Genomic DNA, 14645 nt, shown 5'->3' with positions numbered 1-14645 from the left:
CGGTTTTTTTACGTACCCAATTGCGTATACTGTTTGTTTTCGGCGACTATGATAGTGCCTCTTCTTCGTTAGCAACGCAACAGTTCATCCCTATTCCAATCGATCGGCTGAAATTTGTTCTGAAGATCTCCATCTGCTCCCATAACAAAACGAAATAATTCGATGTACGTAACATTTTTACAAGGAGCGAAGACGACAATGACGGAAACCTGTTAGATCATCTTAGATAGATTACTTTGAATCAGCTCAGCCAGTGTTTTACAACGATTAAGCGCATGAGTAGGGCAAAATCAGAAAGCTAACATATTTCGTGGATAATGAATATTTTCTTGAAGAGGTATGTAAGTTTTTAAGATATATTCTGCGAATGGCTAGATACTAAGCTAACTTACGCAGCTAATATAAAATGAACATACTATAGGATGTTTGGCGCTCTAACAGGAGCAGTTGGTAGCTTTTGATTAAAAGACCGTAAAGATCACCAGATATAAGAGATAACCAGAAGACAAGTGAATTGCAGTTGAAGACACTGAATCGGAAGTAAATTATGTTTCGGCCTAATTTCAATCAAATTTTACTCATCTCTGTGTGCTGTCATCACACCGAAAACTACAACTGATACCGGCGTATTAAGCCCGTAACCGACACGACTATCAGCAGTAGCAGCAGCTGGCACAGGATAGATACAATACGATGTTAGTTAGCATCTTGTCAAATCGACTCACTGCCCCTGTGGGGCGTCCCCCAGAACAGTGTTCTTCCATCGGTTTTGTTCGTATTTATCTTCTTATTATTATCTCGATAGATGGCTAGTACGTGTACGAACTCTAAAATAGGGTAAGTTTAGACAGTGAGCAGTTAGATATCAATGGCGTTGCCACCGTCTAGTTGTTGTTTCACGTCTGCATGAAGAATGGCACCTGCGCATATCGACGAGCTAAAATATTAGTCGACCCAGAGCGATAAACCCAACCAAGTATTGACCTGTGTTGAAGCCATGTCCGCAAGCTCGTTTGTAGCAAAAATTCCCACTAAAATTTGCGATGACCGCATCTAATTAAGGTTTCACCTTAATGTCATCAGGCACTGATAGAAGAGGCAACTTCGTCCATCAACTTGCTTCTTATGAGCTGCAACAATATCTCCTATCTCGAATAGTTGATAGTTTTGGCAAGAATATTGCTCTTCTCTATCGTACCCTATTGATTCAGCAGACAGATATGTCCTGAGGGTCAACTACGGATTAAATATCTTGTGGATCAAAGCATCTTGTACGTTTTCAAAGCAATTTCGGCATATCTTAGCGCCGATTTAATCGCAACTAATATACTAGCATATTATCGATGAAGACATTGACCTGCGCTAGTACTAATAACACGTTTTTAGTACCTTTTTCGGATGGAAAGAAGTTAATTTCCTACAGGTCGGTTTACGTATCCCACAACGTAAATTCTGTACCGAGTTCGGTATAGAGCCGTTTTTCTATCGACCCCTGCCACCTTTGATACGTTAACGTCTGACGCAGGGTGGTCTGTGGGAACTTTTACTTAATGCTCCCAAAGAGTGGTTCCAGCAGTAGTGCTAAGTCTTGCATAGCACAAACGTACAAGCGTATCTTGTATATTTACTATAGAATTATGTGATTAGTTTACCTTCACTGCCATGTCTGCGGTGGATGCAACGGTTCAAGGTAGCGGAGTTCTGTCCAACGTTAGAAACGCGATTCTATAAAAACTAACCCTACCCCTGCCTACCATGAAGACGTTGTCATATAAATGCAGTGGTTACTTCGTCTGCCCCTTACTCAGCTTGCCGTTTGCCATTAATAAGAACAACTATGCGACGATAGCTGGCCATCATGATAATTAAAATGTACTTATAATACTTTAGTAATAATAATTTTACAACTGCGACCAGTGCAAAATAGCTGCTATAACAGCTGTCACCCCTGAATTACCAGTGCATAAGTATGTGTTACAAATCATAGAATGACCGGTGGAAGGTTTGCCTGTCTTCTATGATGTATTGTACACATCTTAGATGTTGGAGTAGAAGCTGCATTCGTCCTGGTCAGATTTTGATAGAAGGGGCAGGCATGCAGAAGGGGGGCCGGGGGGCTGGCACAATGTGCTGATCGTTTGAGCCTTGGATTCTGGTAGCTTGGTGTGACTGTGCCCTCGTCATGTACCTGACGCGTTGCTACTAGACAAATCATTTACTTGAAATATGAAGACGAACACTTTCTAGTCAGCCGATTGAGAGGCTTTCCATTTTGTTGCTAATGGCGAATGGCATTTTTACTAGTTTTTACATAGCTTGTAGTGGTAAAAAGTAAGCAGTAAAGTGATAATAGGGCGTAACAGCTGTTATAGGTCAAGCGTTGAAAAGATGGCTTTTTGATATCTAGTTAGCTATGCCGATTTCGTGTTGTTATCAATTCATTTCAATGCGCATATCGATAGTGGTGTTAATTTTGTTAACACAACACTGTTGTTAGCCTGTGTCACTGCGTTAATTGGTGCTGATTTTCGTCTACATACATATGTAACGAGCTGATTATTCATTCATTCATTCATATGGCGTAAAGTCGTTCTACGCCGGCGCCGCAATTCAATTCTCCAGAAGCGTCCCACGAAATTTCGTTGCACTGACAAATTCAAGTATTACTTTTACTCCATAAATAAAATAAACCTCGCCAAATTCAGAAACGGGCCCCAATCATCGTTAGATTGAATCTCTCTTTACAGTTTTACTGAAGTCACCTGAAGGATAACACCTTAGTTGCTGGACGCACTATTTCGAATCGCACCGTTCATAGCTCGCACCGAGATTAATCTAATTTAACTATAGAAACTAACTAGCCGTAAGGGTAAGAAACGATCGGAGACGTACTATGATTATCATCGGGTGACCGTGGATGTTGACAATACGAACGAAGCGCAGAATCCGTTAGCACGGAACAGAGGCAAAATGAAGTTCACCAAGTGAAACCTTCTTTACACCCTCCTCATTGGCCTGACAGGGCAACGCTATAGCGTCAAGGGAATTCGACTAAATCAAATACAAATCATCTCCACTCCACTCCGGCTAATCTCTGTGTTACGGGCAATTGGGTTTCTACTATTGCTAGACATTAGGCTGCTACCCCAAACCCTTTAAATGTAATGTTAAGCTCAATAGTGTTTCTAGCTACAACGGCCATTGCAACCGTTTGTCATTGTTCATAGCTCGGTTTCCGGATGCGTATAATGTATATTAATAGTCAACGGGACGACTAGTTGTACCTATAATATTTGAGATTTGCGTATCCATATAACTAGTGTCGTACACTTTTGCCCTCGGTCTTATAATGATATAATATTATATATACTTCATGTATTGGCCCAGTGGGTCGAAAACGGCTCAGTCTGCGCGAAGGCCAGGTGAACAGAATCGAACGGTTTGGCTAACCGAACCCTTTTTGATATTCTAGAAAGGGATAAAGAAATCTAAATGTTTCCTTTCTCTTTTACCTAGATTGAACAGCTTTACGCTAGCAGTGCGCAGAAAGATTTCTCAATAAATATATTTGCATGCATTTGTATCTGTATATAGAAGCCCTCTAAAAGGTAAACGGAATCCTGGCAGTCGACAAACGCGTCATTACGATATGGGTTAACCCGGGCCATGAACGTATTTGTGCGGCACATGAACAATTGATATCACATTAAACCGTGATATGGTGCAAAAAACGAATGGAAATGTATTATCAGATGCAGGCCGGGGCACCCAGGCTCCAAATAGCTTTTCAAAGACTCGATATAAATAAAAATTGATATTTGAATGCAACGTTTCGTGCGTGCTAGAAATATCGTTTCCAATGGCGATATTTACTCATCATCAGTGTTAGCATCACTCAGTACGGTTACATCTCTGACATACTAGTCATCTTTAGACGAGTATTTTCTAACTTTTTTAATGACTGTTTATTACTAATAGACCGCCAAGCGGTATTGGCTGGTGTAAACTCGTTAAAAACGCCAACCGAATTAAGTTATAGGCTGATAGCAGGCCAAAGGCTTAAAAGATCTAGGAGCTCAAAGCGTTTAATAGGTATGAACAGTTTAAGAAATGTAGAAAATCCCGAAAAGGCTGCCCGTTAGAGATTACCTAAACAACCCAATCGGCAATGGGTAGTCTTCTCATAAAAAAAAATAGTCATTATGTCCTAGATGCATGAAAGATTGTATTTTAGGCTATTCTGATAAATCTCTAGACTTTTCAAATCTAAACTTTGCGAGAGATCTTCCGGCTTGTCTGTTAAAAAGTTTCCACTATCTTGGACCGTCGATTCAGGGTAAAAAGTATATTATCCCGGCGGAACTCTTCCATTGTGAACACAATAGCTAATAGTTCGACCATATTTCGACGAAACGATATACCGTGTCTGCAGCAGGAATGCTACCCACGACAAAAAGTTTTTCCGCAATTCAAATGTCTCACCCCGTCTCTATATGCGTACGCATATGATACGAAATAACCGTATCATACATCAAACGAGTACATCAGGCACTCGTTTACGACGATCCATATTTTTAGCCTATGTACACATAATACTACATACTATCAAAGATGCCAAAACAATTAGAAGGAAAGAACAGCCGTGGCACTTGGCTGGGTTGTCATTCCTAGGCTTCCGACTGTTTCCTCTGGTTGAGTCTTCAGCCAGTGTCAACAATTGTCAACGGATTTGGAAGCCACCGCAATCCCTGCACGATTGTGAACGATGGGAAAAAGCGTTTCCATAGATATCCGCGATCCAGTCCGTGACAGCGGCAGACACTCGCAAGTTGGCGGGCCGCTCGTTTGAATCAAAAAAAAAAAAAAAAGATTAATAAATACAGCCAACGATGCAGTACGCAGACGTAAGGCGTCTGCTGTTACTATCTGCTTTGTTACATTTATTAGCTCAATTATGTTGAGCTTACGCTGCGTTTTTGGCCGAACAAGGAATGTACGTGCACGTATAGAGAAATGCGTACATGACCCCGCACGATTTATTATAGTTGCAGAGGTGAATTTGGCAAAAATGAGTTTGGGAGAACTAACCATTGCCCTTTAATGACTCTAATATATAAGATTTATTTGCAAATATACGAAAATCTGAAGTAATCTGTGGCAGTAGCGCATTAACCCATAGCAAGAGATAATAATAGGGCATGAAACTATAGGGTTCGAAAAGAAAATAAATGCTGAGGTTCGAAAACAATCCCTTAAAACTACTAGTTAATATTACCTAAGTTCAATGAATAGGGTAATAGCTGCTACTGTGAATCGTTAGATTGATTAACATGAAAGCTAGACGGCATCAAGTACGGATCGGTTATCAAGCTTGTACAAATTGCTCATTTACGACCGCCGCCGCCGTTATCTTGAAACATTAAAATCCTCTAGCAGTTTTTATTTGTGTGCGATTTCCTTTTCCTTATTCCCTGCTATAAAAAAAATCGGAGATCTTCAAAGTAGATCGGGAACTTTCGCCATCTCTATATATTGCTAAGGCAAACCAATAAGTAAGTAACTGTGGTAGTTCTTGAGCAAGTTAGCGAATTGATCATCGCTGCCTGACATGCAAAAAACAAAAAGTAATTTAGCGAACGTTTAAGCTTACGTCAGGCTAGCTAAAGCGATAGAACGGAGCTAGAAATAATGATCATGGGCAACGGGGTACGCATCTGCCCTTCAAGCTATTTTCAATATAGGTACTAAATGCACCGATTCGTTTAAAATCAATGTTCCTCTTATATTCACAAACGATTTATATATTCAGTAAGATGATTCTCGTTAGACCTGCTAAAGTGGCTACCGTTGGAAGAACTTGCCATTTATCTTTTTATGTTCGTAAGAATCTACCGTGCCATAAAACGGTATCATTGGCTGTTTATTATGTCTGACCCGTGATCGCTAACTATATGCGGATAAAAGCTAGTGGCCATGTTTTCTCGCTGTGGCACAAAGCTGAACCTTGTACGCCTTGCATCTTTTCCCCAAAGAATAAACTAAGATAGCATAAGAATAGCATAAGAAATGTGTGCAGTTCTAACTCAGAAAAGCTCATTCTATGCGATGCCACCCTGGAATACAACGATGGAATCCTTTAGATGAAGCGCACCGTTCAAAGGGAAGGCGGACAACTATAAAAACAAAAAAAAAGGCTCCGCTCTCGGTACTCCATCAAAATTCCTCGTTCTCCTGGTTAGATCCTCTTAGACTCGAATGCCGGCTGTCAGCAGATGTTGCAATACGCCGAACGATCTATTTTCCAGAAGACAGATCAACCGCTGTGAAATTGTAAGTATTTCTGTTGCTACCATCCGACCTTTCTCCTGCCACCTTTAAGGAAATGCTTCCTTTAATCATTATATCAACAACGATAAACAAGTTAGAAAAATCTTGACAACGGGATCTTATGGGAGTCTTGGCTATGCTGGATACACGGAGCAAATAACGTAACATTATATTGACGTTAGATGCTTAATATGGTAAATAAAATTATGTCAGAGTACAGAGTGTGGTGATGTCTGTAATGGCATTTTCACAAACGAGGAAATCCCTTTAATCTATTCGTTTGTCATAATTTGCTGTTCTTTTCCTGGAAAACGTCTGGTTAACCTATAGAACGATATTATTAGGGAAGATGCTAGCTATCGTACAGAAGCAACAAAAATAATTAGAGAAAATTCTGTTTTTTTTTTTTTTTTTTTTTTGAAAAAACTATAGATACGCAATGCTATGCGAAGCTCGTTCTAACGAATACGGCTATATAGTGCTGAAAAGTTGTCTAACGATCTTCGTATAGCACCATAGTGCGAGTGTATAGCTAATGTTTAAATGCATGTGGATAAATCGCCTGTACCAAAAGGTCGATTAAATCCATGTGTATTTTATACTGCGTGCTAGCGTTTAGCACTGCAGCACAAGAAAGATTCTCGATAGAAAATCTAGAAGCCGCTCTCAGAATCCGAACGCTGATTTACTTTGAAGTCAACATTCTCAGACTCAAATAGATATATCGGATTATGTACACAAGGTCCGCCCCTTTAAGACCTGCCAAGAAAATATCTAATTTTATCGCATGGCGCGCGTGATGTATTGCAACGCAGTACGTCAGTATGATACTAGGATCATCGTGATTTCTGCAGTCGTGAGTGCGGGTGTAAAAAAAAAACTATAGAATTAGAGCAGTGTTAGTTGTTTTGGTCAAAGCAAAGCTGTGGGATCGCCCCGCGACTGGACTTCAGTAGTCCCTCGGAAATACGTAGATCCGTTAAGCTTCAATTTATAAATTAGGTTCGAGCAATATTGGAGCTTTATAGAAGCACTGCATGCGCTGCTGGCCTGACCGGTTTTTAACGTTGATACCTACTTTCCTAAGCGAAGCAATTTGCTCAATGATGAAAATTGTCCTTTCGAAAATCTTTAGAATCGTGTTAGCCTTGTAGGCCATTTGGTGTTATCTGAATGAACCGCATTAGCTCCAACATTTGTTTCGCGGTGAAGTGATCCGGCATCTCAAAATGAAGCATTTAATGTCCAAACACGCTGTCATGCCCAGTATGGTAGTAGCTTACTGTTATAATGATGTGAGGCGCTTTTTGGCTACGTCGCCGGAAGTTGTCATGACAAAGCTTTCCACTTCTCAATAAAACCTATCGACGCTGGTTGAGAGAACGACGTAAACTTCTCGCTTCGATAAACTCCAACCGAAAGCTACTGATTGTATCTATAGTTCGTTTATCTGCGAGCTAGACATTAGAAAACTGCGTAAATAATGTTGCTGGCTAACACAATTCCGACAACAACAAGTTAGACAACGGAAATACAATTTGCACAGGGTAACGAGATCAACTAGCTTGAACTTACGAGAAAAATGCTTATTCAATGTTGTTGTTGTTTAACTTAATACATCTATAGTCGGCCCGCTAAATGGCGGAAAGCCATGTTGAAATAAACGACACATTATAAATGTAAACGATGTGAATTTCCAACGGATCTAATCTATTCGCTGACTGACAATGATATCTCTGGCAGATGGAGCCAGCTCCATGTTTTGTACGGTTCCTTGCCTATATCGCTGTTTCAACGATGTATGACAATTTCTGACAGACCGACAAGAAAGCTTCGAATTCACTCAACGACTTGGTTAACTCGAGTACGAACCAGCCTTATCATTTCGTGCTTTGTTGTAAATATATAGATACACACACTTACGATTTAATGAAACAACGAGTTTTAACGATAAGTGCTCATAAATGTGTATTATGGGGGTGTTTAGGGGTTGCTGGACAATGCCTGCTAGGACCAAACATTGTTTAGTCGACCGACTATTTTTTTTTTCAGAAAGAATCACAGGTAACCCACTGCGCTGTACCTGGCAGGACACTAAATACGTCGATACCTGTCTATAGTTTCGCTTCCACGTAACTAATTATTAACTTAAGTAATCGTTGTGGCTGTCAATAGAACCAGCGACTTACCTAACCGGCTCTGGCTATTTATATAGGCTGCTTCAAAACTTACCGCCAATCTCTGAGGGGATGATACAGTCCAGTGAAATAGTAACTGTTTTCTCTTTTCAAATAGAATGACGATATTCTTTTCACTGACAGTGACACCTTCCCGGGTCCGATAGACAACAGTTGGGGACGTGTGGGGGGTCATGAGACAACCAGTGAACTAAATGAAGAAAGCGAATGAGATCTGACGAGACCTCTCGCTTTTGAAATCATTAGCGAAACACTCGCATAATGACCCGTTTTAAAGACGGTACCGTTGCTGTGACGGAAATTTGGGAAATGTCTAGTATCGTCGTATTCTGATTAGTGGTCTCGGCCGGTAGCATTTGTCGTGACAACGTTCCACTCAAAAGATAATTTGTTACACTTTTCGAACTCTGGCAAGATCCCAAAAAAAAGAGGTTGTTCCAATGTCTTAATGGGCGTTTTACCCACACTTAATGCACGAGCAGAGTCTTACCGTTGCATCTTATAAAAGAACAGGTCTTTAATAGTAAAAAGTGTCAAGTACCATTTTGTGCTCCTTAATCTACTATCGCTCACGTTTACGCGGCTATTTCTAAATGGGTATCAACGAGCAAAGCTTCTTCGATTCATGCAACTCTCATTCGGCCTCTCAGTGATGTGTGTCGTCGTAATTGAAAAGGATACAAAAGTTGACTCCTAACGGTAAGGTAAATATCGGTATATTTTCAAGCACCCTATCATGGGTAAGTATTATATAGTCTAGTTACAAATACACGTACTTACAATTATCTTGTATGTGATGCATTTAAAAGAAATTAGTTGGACGTATAAATAATAGAATCCTTCTCCTGTCAGCCTCTTGCCATGCATCTACATGTGAAGAGCTCAGAAATTCTCATTACATATATATATAACATACAATACATGTATATAGTTTAAGTATAGAATTAGTACGAAATTTAGTTCCCGGTTTTCCTGTCTTTTCTAGGCCGTATTGAAGATTCCTAACGAACAGCGTGCGTGCCAATGATATCGTTTAAAATACACTCTCTCATCTAAATGCGAGTTCCAACGAATCGGCTTTCTGCAACCCATATGCAGGCCCATCGTCACGCTTCTAATACACGTCTTTCCATATCTCTAGAGTATTCATCCATTGAGACTTAGATATCATTTTAATGATATTTCAACCTTTTTTCCACATGACACAGTTGCTTCTCTACTAGTAGGATTTGCTTTCACGGGCCCCATCTCGGCTTAACTGATGGCTCAGCACTGAGTGGCGTGGATGAATCTCAACAATGACCTCTCACGCGGCACCGGTCCCATCTTTACACTGTTTCATTTTCATCAGCACTCAACACCCGAATGCGTTTGTCGCCATGTTGTTTTGTAGTCGTGTGTGGAATCTGCAGCAGTATCCCTTTGATAATACGACACAAAAAATTGACGTGTTTTTTAATCATCTTCAGCCTTCCTTCTTTTTCGTATATGTTTGTCTCTTCGGGTGGTTGTACTATTTTACCGCATGTCGCTTCGTGCATGGGAGATGTATATCTGCAGATAACGATGACCTAATCGGACAGACGTTCTTACTGCTGATAACAGTGAGAGCATTAACTCAGCAATAAGGACCTGGGGGCACCTGGGGTCATGTTCGCCCTCTAGCTAGATGTTTTTCTACCTGTGGGTATTGCTGCTTTCTTAGTGAGTCTGTTATTGGTTTTTATTTTTTCTACCCTTGTAAATCGTCATATTCCCAAAACAGAGATGGAAGTTTGCGGGTGGTAGCACGAAGGACCTTTCCTCGTTTGTGTTCTTTCCTTATATTCGACCTTTCAGATTTCCTAGTAGCAGATGCAACAGTCAGCAGGTACCAGACGAGATGACGGCAATGGCCTAGCACTAATAATAAGCAACTAAAATTCACTCAAACGAAAAAAAGACGAGAACGCACGAGTGAGTTTTGTCGAATATGTCGTTGATAAGAATCCCTTCTCTAGGCGGTGTTGTCTGTTTCTTGTCAGAAATGTTTTGTCTCTTCCGCGAAGCGGGAGTTTTTACTTCATTTTTCGGTGGGTGAGATGGGACGAAAGTCTACAAGGAGACATGTTCCAGGATATCTTGTCTTAACCTTTCTAGACACGTTTGGCTAACCTGACGTACAGACCCGAACAGGTCTATAATGTAGGCCAGCATACGCGTTAAGTCTAAATAACTTTTTGGAAGGGGAGCTTAAACAGGGTGTAGGAAGGGCACAGCGGGATGCACTATCTATTTCGATGCCGACATCTGGGGAACAAGGCGTCAGATAATAGTAATGTGCTGTTCGAGCCCACGATTGTAAATATGGATCAGCAGTCTGCTCAGTATGCGCGGCCAATGACAGCTCATGTAGCGCGTTTGTTGTCGCAGTGGAAACTATGGACGAACGTTATTCTTCTTTGTTTATAGGAAAGACGCTCATAAAGCTGAACGCGAGTGAAAGATATGATTGTATTCAAAGTAGGCTTTCCCCAGCTTTTGACTTTCTTCCCTGTATACTGCCGATAAGAACGGATAGTCGCCTTCGGGAAATGTAAGGGGTTTAGTCATACGGGCCAGATAGCTTCGGTATAATGCAGCCTGAAACAATAGTTTGGATACGTTTCCAAAGCAAAGTTAACTAACCTACTAGGCGCCTACTAGCTAGGCCCAACTGTCTGTTTATGCGCTTTTGTGTCCTCTGCGTGAGAAGGATCATACAACAATTAGATGCCATGACTAATTTCTATTAATCACAGTTCGTGGGGAATGTGTAATTAAATTAGTGCTTAGACGAGATAACAGGGCTGGAAAGAACAACACTGATATCTGGAAGAAAATAGCCGAAATTTTATTCTAACACCTTAATCAATAATTTCTCTCTTGGATCGTGGTTCGGAGCCCAGCACGATTTACACAGCCGGTAACAAAATGATGTGATCGAAATATGGGGCAGTTCTCCAGTTTTTACTATATAAACAATATACAAAGGTAGCCCTTCGCATTTCGCCTTAACTTAGCGAAGCATTAAAATGAAACAATAACAAAATGCTCGGGGTCGTTTCGGTAATGATAATGTAAATGTTCTAGATGATATATACTCAAGAGTATTCGATTTGGTAATCACATTATTGCTATTTACCACATTAACAGTATGATGAATGGGTAAAATCTCACCTTAACGATAATGATGATTTCCTTTCCCGCTGTTGACTGTTTATTGCTATCATTTGCACAAGTATCACAACATAAACTTCTCTTATTGATAAGATTGTTATTACAGTTTACGGTGTGCTATCCAACCTTACTAGTCGTTTCCCCTAATACTGTTTGCCGAAACACGCTAGCCAAGCAACATCGGGTACTTCTGTCTATGGCTGATGAAATAGCAAAAGGAGATGCTAATTCAATAATCTTTGACACGAAATTTGTCACTATGTAATTCTCACATGTTTGCTGTTATTGTGAAACTGCTACGTTACTGTCTTCCTTTGTACAGACTTCAATCGCGTCTTTTCTTCAAGGAAGAGATAAAGGATAACCGGTTGGGATACGTCTTCTAATGGTACGATTTAGAGGAACGTAATGAGTGCAAGTACTTTCCGTGTCCGTATTTAAGAAGATATTAATACCGCTCACTATATTGAATTAGAACTTCTTCGTGGCATTCTGTCGTCAGCTTTGGTTTTGAAGTTTATCCATTTATCAGCGTTGATTAACTTGTGTTACAGAAATGTGAACTTGTTACTTGCCGGCAAACGGCACAATTTACCCGGCAGTCCTGACATCGAGGAAGTATTGATAGGAATGAAACCTATGCTCACTAGTAACAGGAATTTCGACGACAACTGGGCCGGCCCTGTAAAAATCATCTTAAATTGCACTTTCAACTAGGAAAAATTTTGTGATCCTGATCAAGCCGAGTATGGTATCTCTTGGCGATCTGACTGTCATCTCATTCTTCACATGAGAATTCTTCCAGAGAAGTCTTCTTCTTCTCCAATTATTAACTCTGTCATTGTCGCAGTTCTTTAATTACCGATTGTTTCTTCCAAACATCAGCGTATTGATCCATAACTTCGTCATGTGTGTTGGTTTCTCAGTTGGAGCCAGCATGGCAGCCTTTCAATAGCTGATGTTGTTCCTTACCAATGGTTTATGGCCCGGCTATCCCTTACCTCTTAACCGAAAAGGCCGCATAGGATTTCCCTGTCAGAATGCTTCACAAAATCCTCCCATGTGTCGACAGTCAATACATGTTTGCAGCAATATTATAGTTGAAAAATTAAACTCGCTACGTCTGAGACCCTTACCAAAGGCAATTCGATAGTCGAGCTGCGTGTCCTATAATCAGGAACGGCGACTTACATGATTTTATCATCTTTTCAACAGACGCAAGTTGCTAATGTGTGGTCTTCACCAAAAAAGTAGGAGTGCCGTACGAATTGTGAGGGAGTGCATTTTGGACCCTGCACGTCTACAAAGTGAATAGATATCTCGCTCAAATTTCAAGGGATTCGTAGAGGTGCATATGAAGCAGTCGGTGGCCTGCTCCTGTGCTTCTACTCGGCCTGTGCTGAAAAGGAAGGCCGGACTTTCGAGGAAGCAATGAGATATGAGTGTGCTTAGTGTTTTTATTCATAGGAAGAGCCGTCGATCCCATTTACCTGGTTATGAATGGCTGCATTTTAATAGTCTTGCCTGTCGTTTGCCGGTTCATCGAAGCCTGACCTTGAAAGAAGCCCATTACTACGTAAGAAGAAGATCCTTTTGAGAGAGGAGATACATAAATAATACCCGAAGACTGGCTATTCGTTTTGCACAATCGCATGTAATTCCCAAGCCAGGCAAAGGGCCGGTGACGTCTGGGGGCTTTCCAGGGTGAGACAGAGGAGCAGAAACATTTAAATCCGTGAATGGATCGAGTCTGTTCATCGAAGGGGCACAATTAATTTCAACATCATTGCGCGTACACGTATCTATATAGTGTTTGTCTATACCTTGTTTGCTTGAAGCAGAACATTTCTATTAATTGTATTACGTATAGTAATTAATAACTAATTATACAGTGGTCGAAAATTCTGTTACAGCTCTTGTATATGTATGTAATATATAGTGCGAGAATTCCAGAAGAGAGAAAGCACAGAGCTTTCCAATAGATAAGTTACTCCTAAAAAGTGCGTCCCTTTTGCCTAGACCTATCGAACAATGTCCTGTGGCAAGTTCAGTTTCATCAACAAAACAGAGCAGTAGGACTCAGGGATTTGGACGGTTAGCAGAAAGCTCGTCAAAGTTCCATCTAGGGTAGAGGTTGGCGAAATCAGCCAGCGTTTTTTTTTCACTAAACTCGTTGTCTGTTCGGTATCGTGTGAGGTTATGAATATGGCCTCACCGATCTAGAATCCTCTCGCAAACAAGTGGAATGCCAGGGGCTGTGGTTGCTAAACGCGCCCTGTAGAACTGATGTCGCCGGCGTGCCAACAGCATTCTCTCATAACAAGTCGTCCGCATAAAGCCACTCTGAATGCGAAAGTTGAAGTAACGACTATTTCTGTTAGGTCTAGTGCTCTGTCTTGACTGAAGTCTAAGCTGAGGATTGCCACTAACTGGATGACGGATCATTCCCTCGAAGACTAAGATCTCACACAACAGTTCAACACAAAGTATACAGACCGATAAGAGAATTGTTGTTGGCAGTTAGTTAGTATAAACGCTCAATTTAAAGTCACCGTTTTCGTGTCAACGAAGAGTGACGACGAAAACATTTACAATAATTCAACAGCTCGTCTAACTGTCACATAAACGGTATGACTGTATCACAATGATTACGCTTTGTGCATGATAAAGGTCACGGATGACTCTCCATAGATGCATTATCGTTGTTTGTTTTTTTTCTCCATACACGACTTTTTGTGTGTTCATCACACTTAACGCCGTTGTATGTAATAGAGTATAGGTACTATAACGAAAGGCAGTGGTTGATATATCAAATACTCCTCCTCATATGAAACTTCAGTAAAAATGAGCACGCGTCGGCTAGTTGTTTATTAGTATCTGTCTCGAGTCAGTGTCTTTCTTGCAGATTGGCGAAGGACGATC

General features: G+C 40.7%; 1 long non-coding RNA gene across 1 annotated transcript in view; it reads right to left on the bottom strand.

Moving 5' to 3' along the window:
* The window catches only part of LOC111266901 (uncharacterized), a 57795-nt gene extending 48849 nt beyond the window's left edge, over positions 1–8946 (bottom strand). The window contains exon 1 of the long non-coding RNA XR_015313588.1: positions 8560–8946. This is a non-coding gene — a long non-coding RNA (uncharacterized LOC111266901). The remainder of the gene's footprint in view (positions 1–8559) is intronic.
* Positions 8947–14645: the final 5699 nt, after the last annotated feature.

Source organism: Varroa jacobsoni, unplaced genomic scaffold (assembly GCF_002532875.2).
Source record: "Varroa jacobsoni isolate VJ856 unplaced genomic scaffold, vjacob_1.0 scaffold_1126, whole genome shotgun sequence".
Taxonomy (NCBI): domain Eukaryota; kingdom Metazoa; phylum Arthropoda; class Arachnida; order Mesostigmata; family Varroidae; genus Varroa; species Varroa jacobsoni.
The sequence above is the reverse complement of the archived record's forward strand: the minus strand, read 5'-3'. Positions and strand labels throughout refer to the sequence as shown.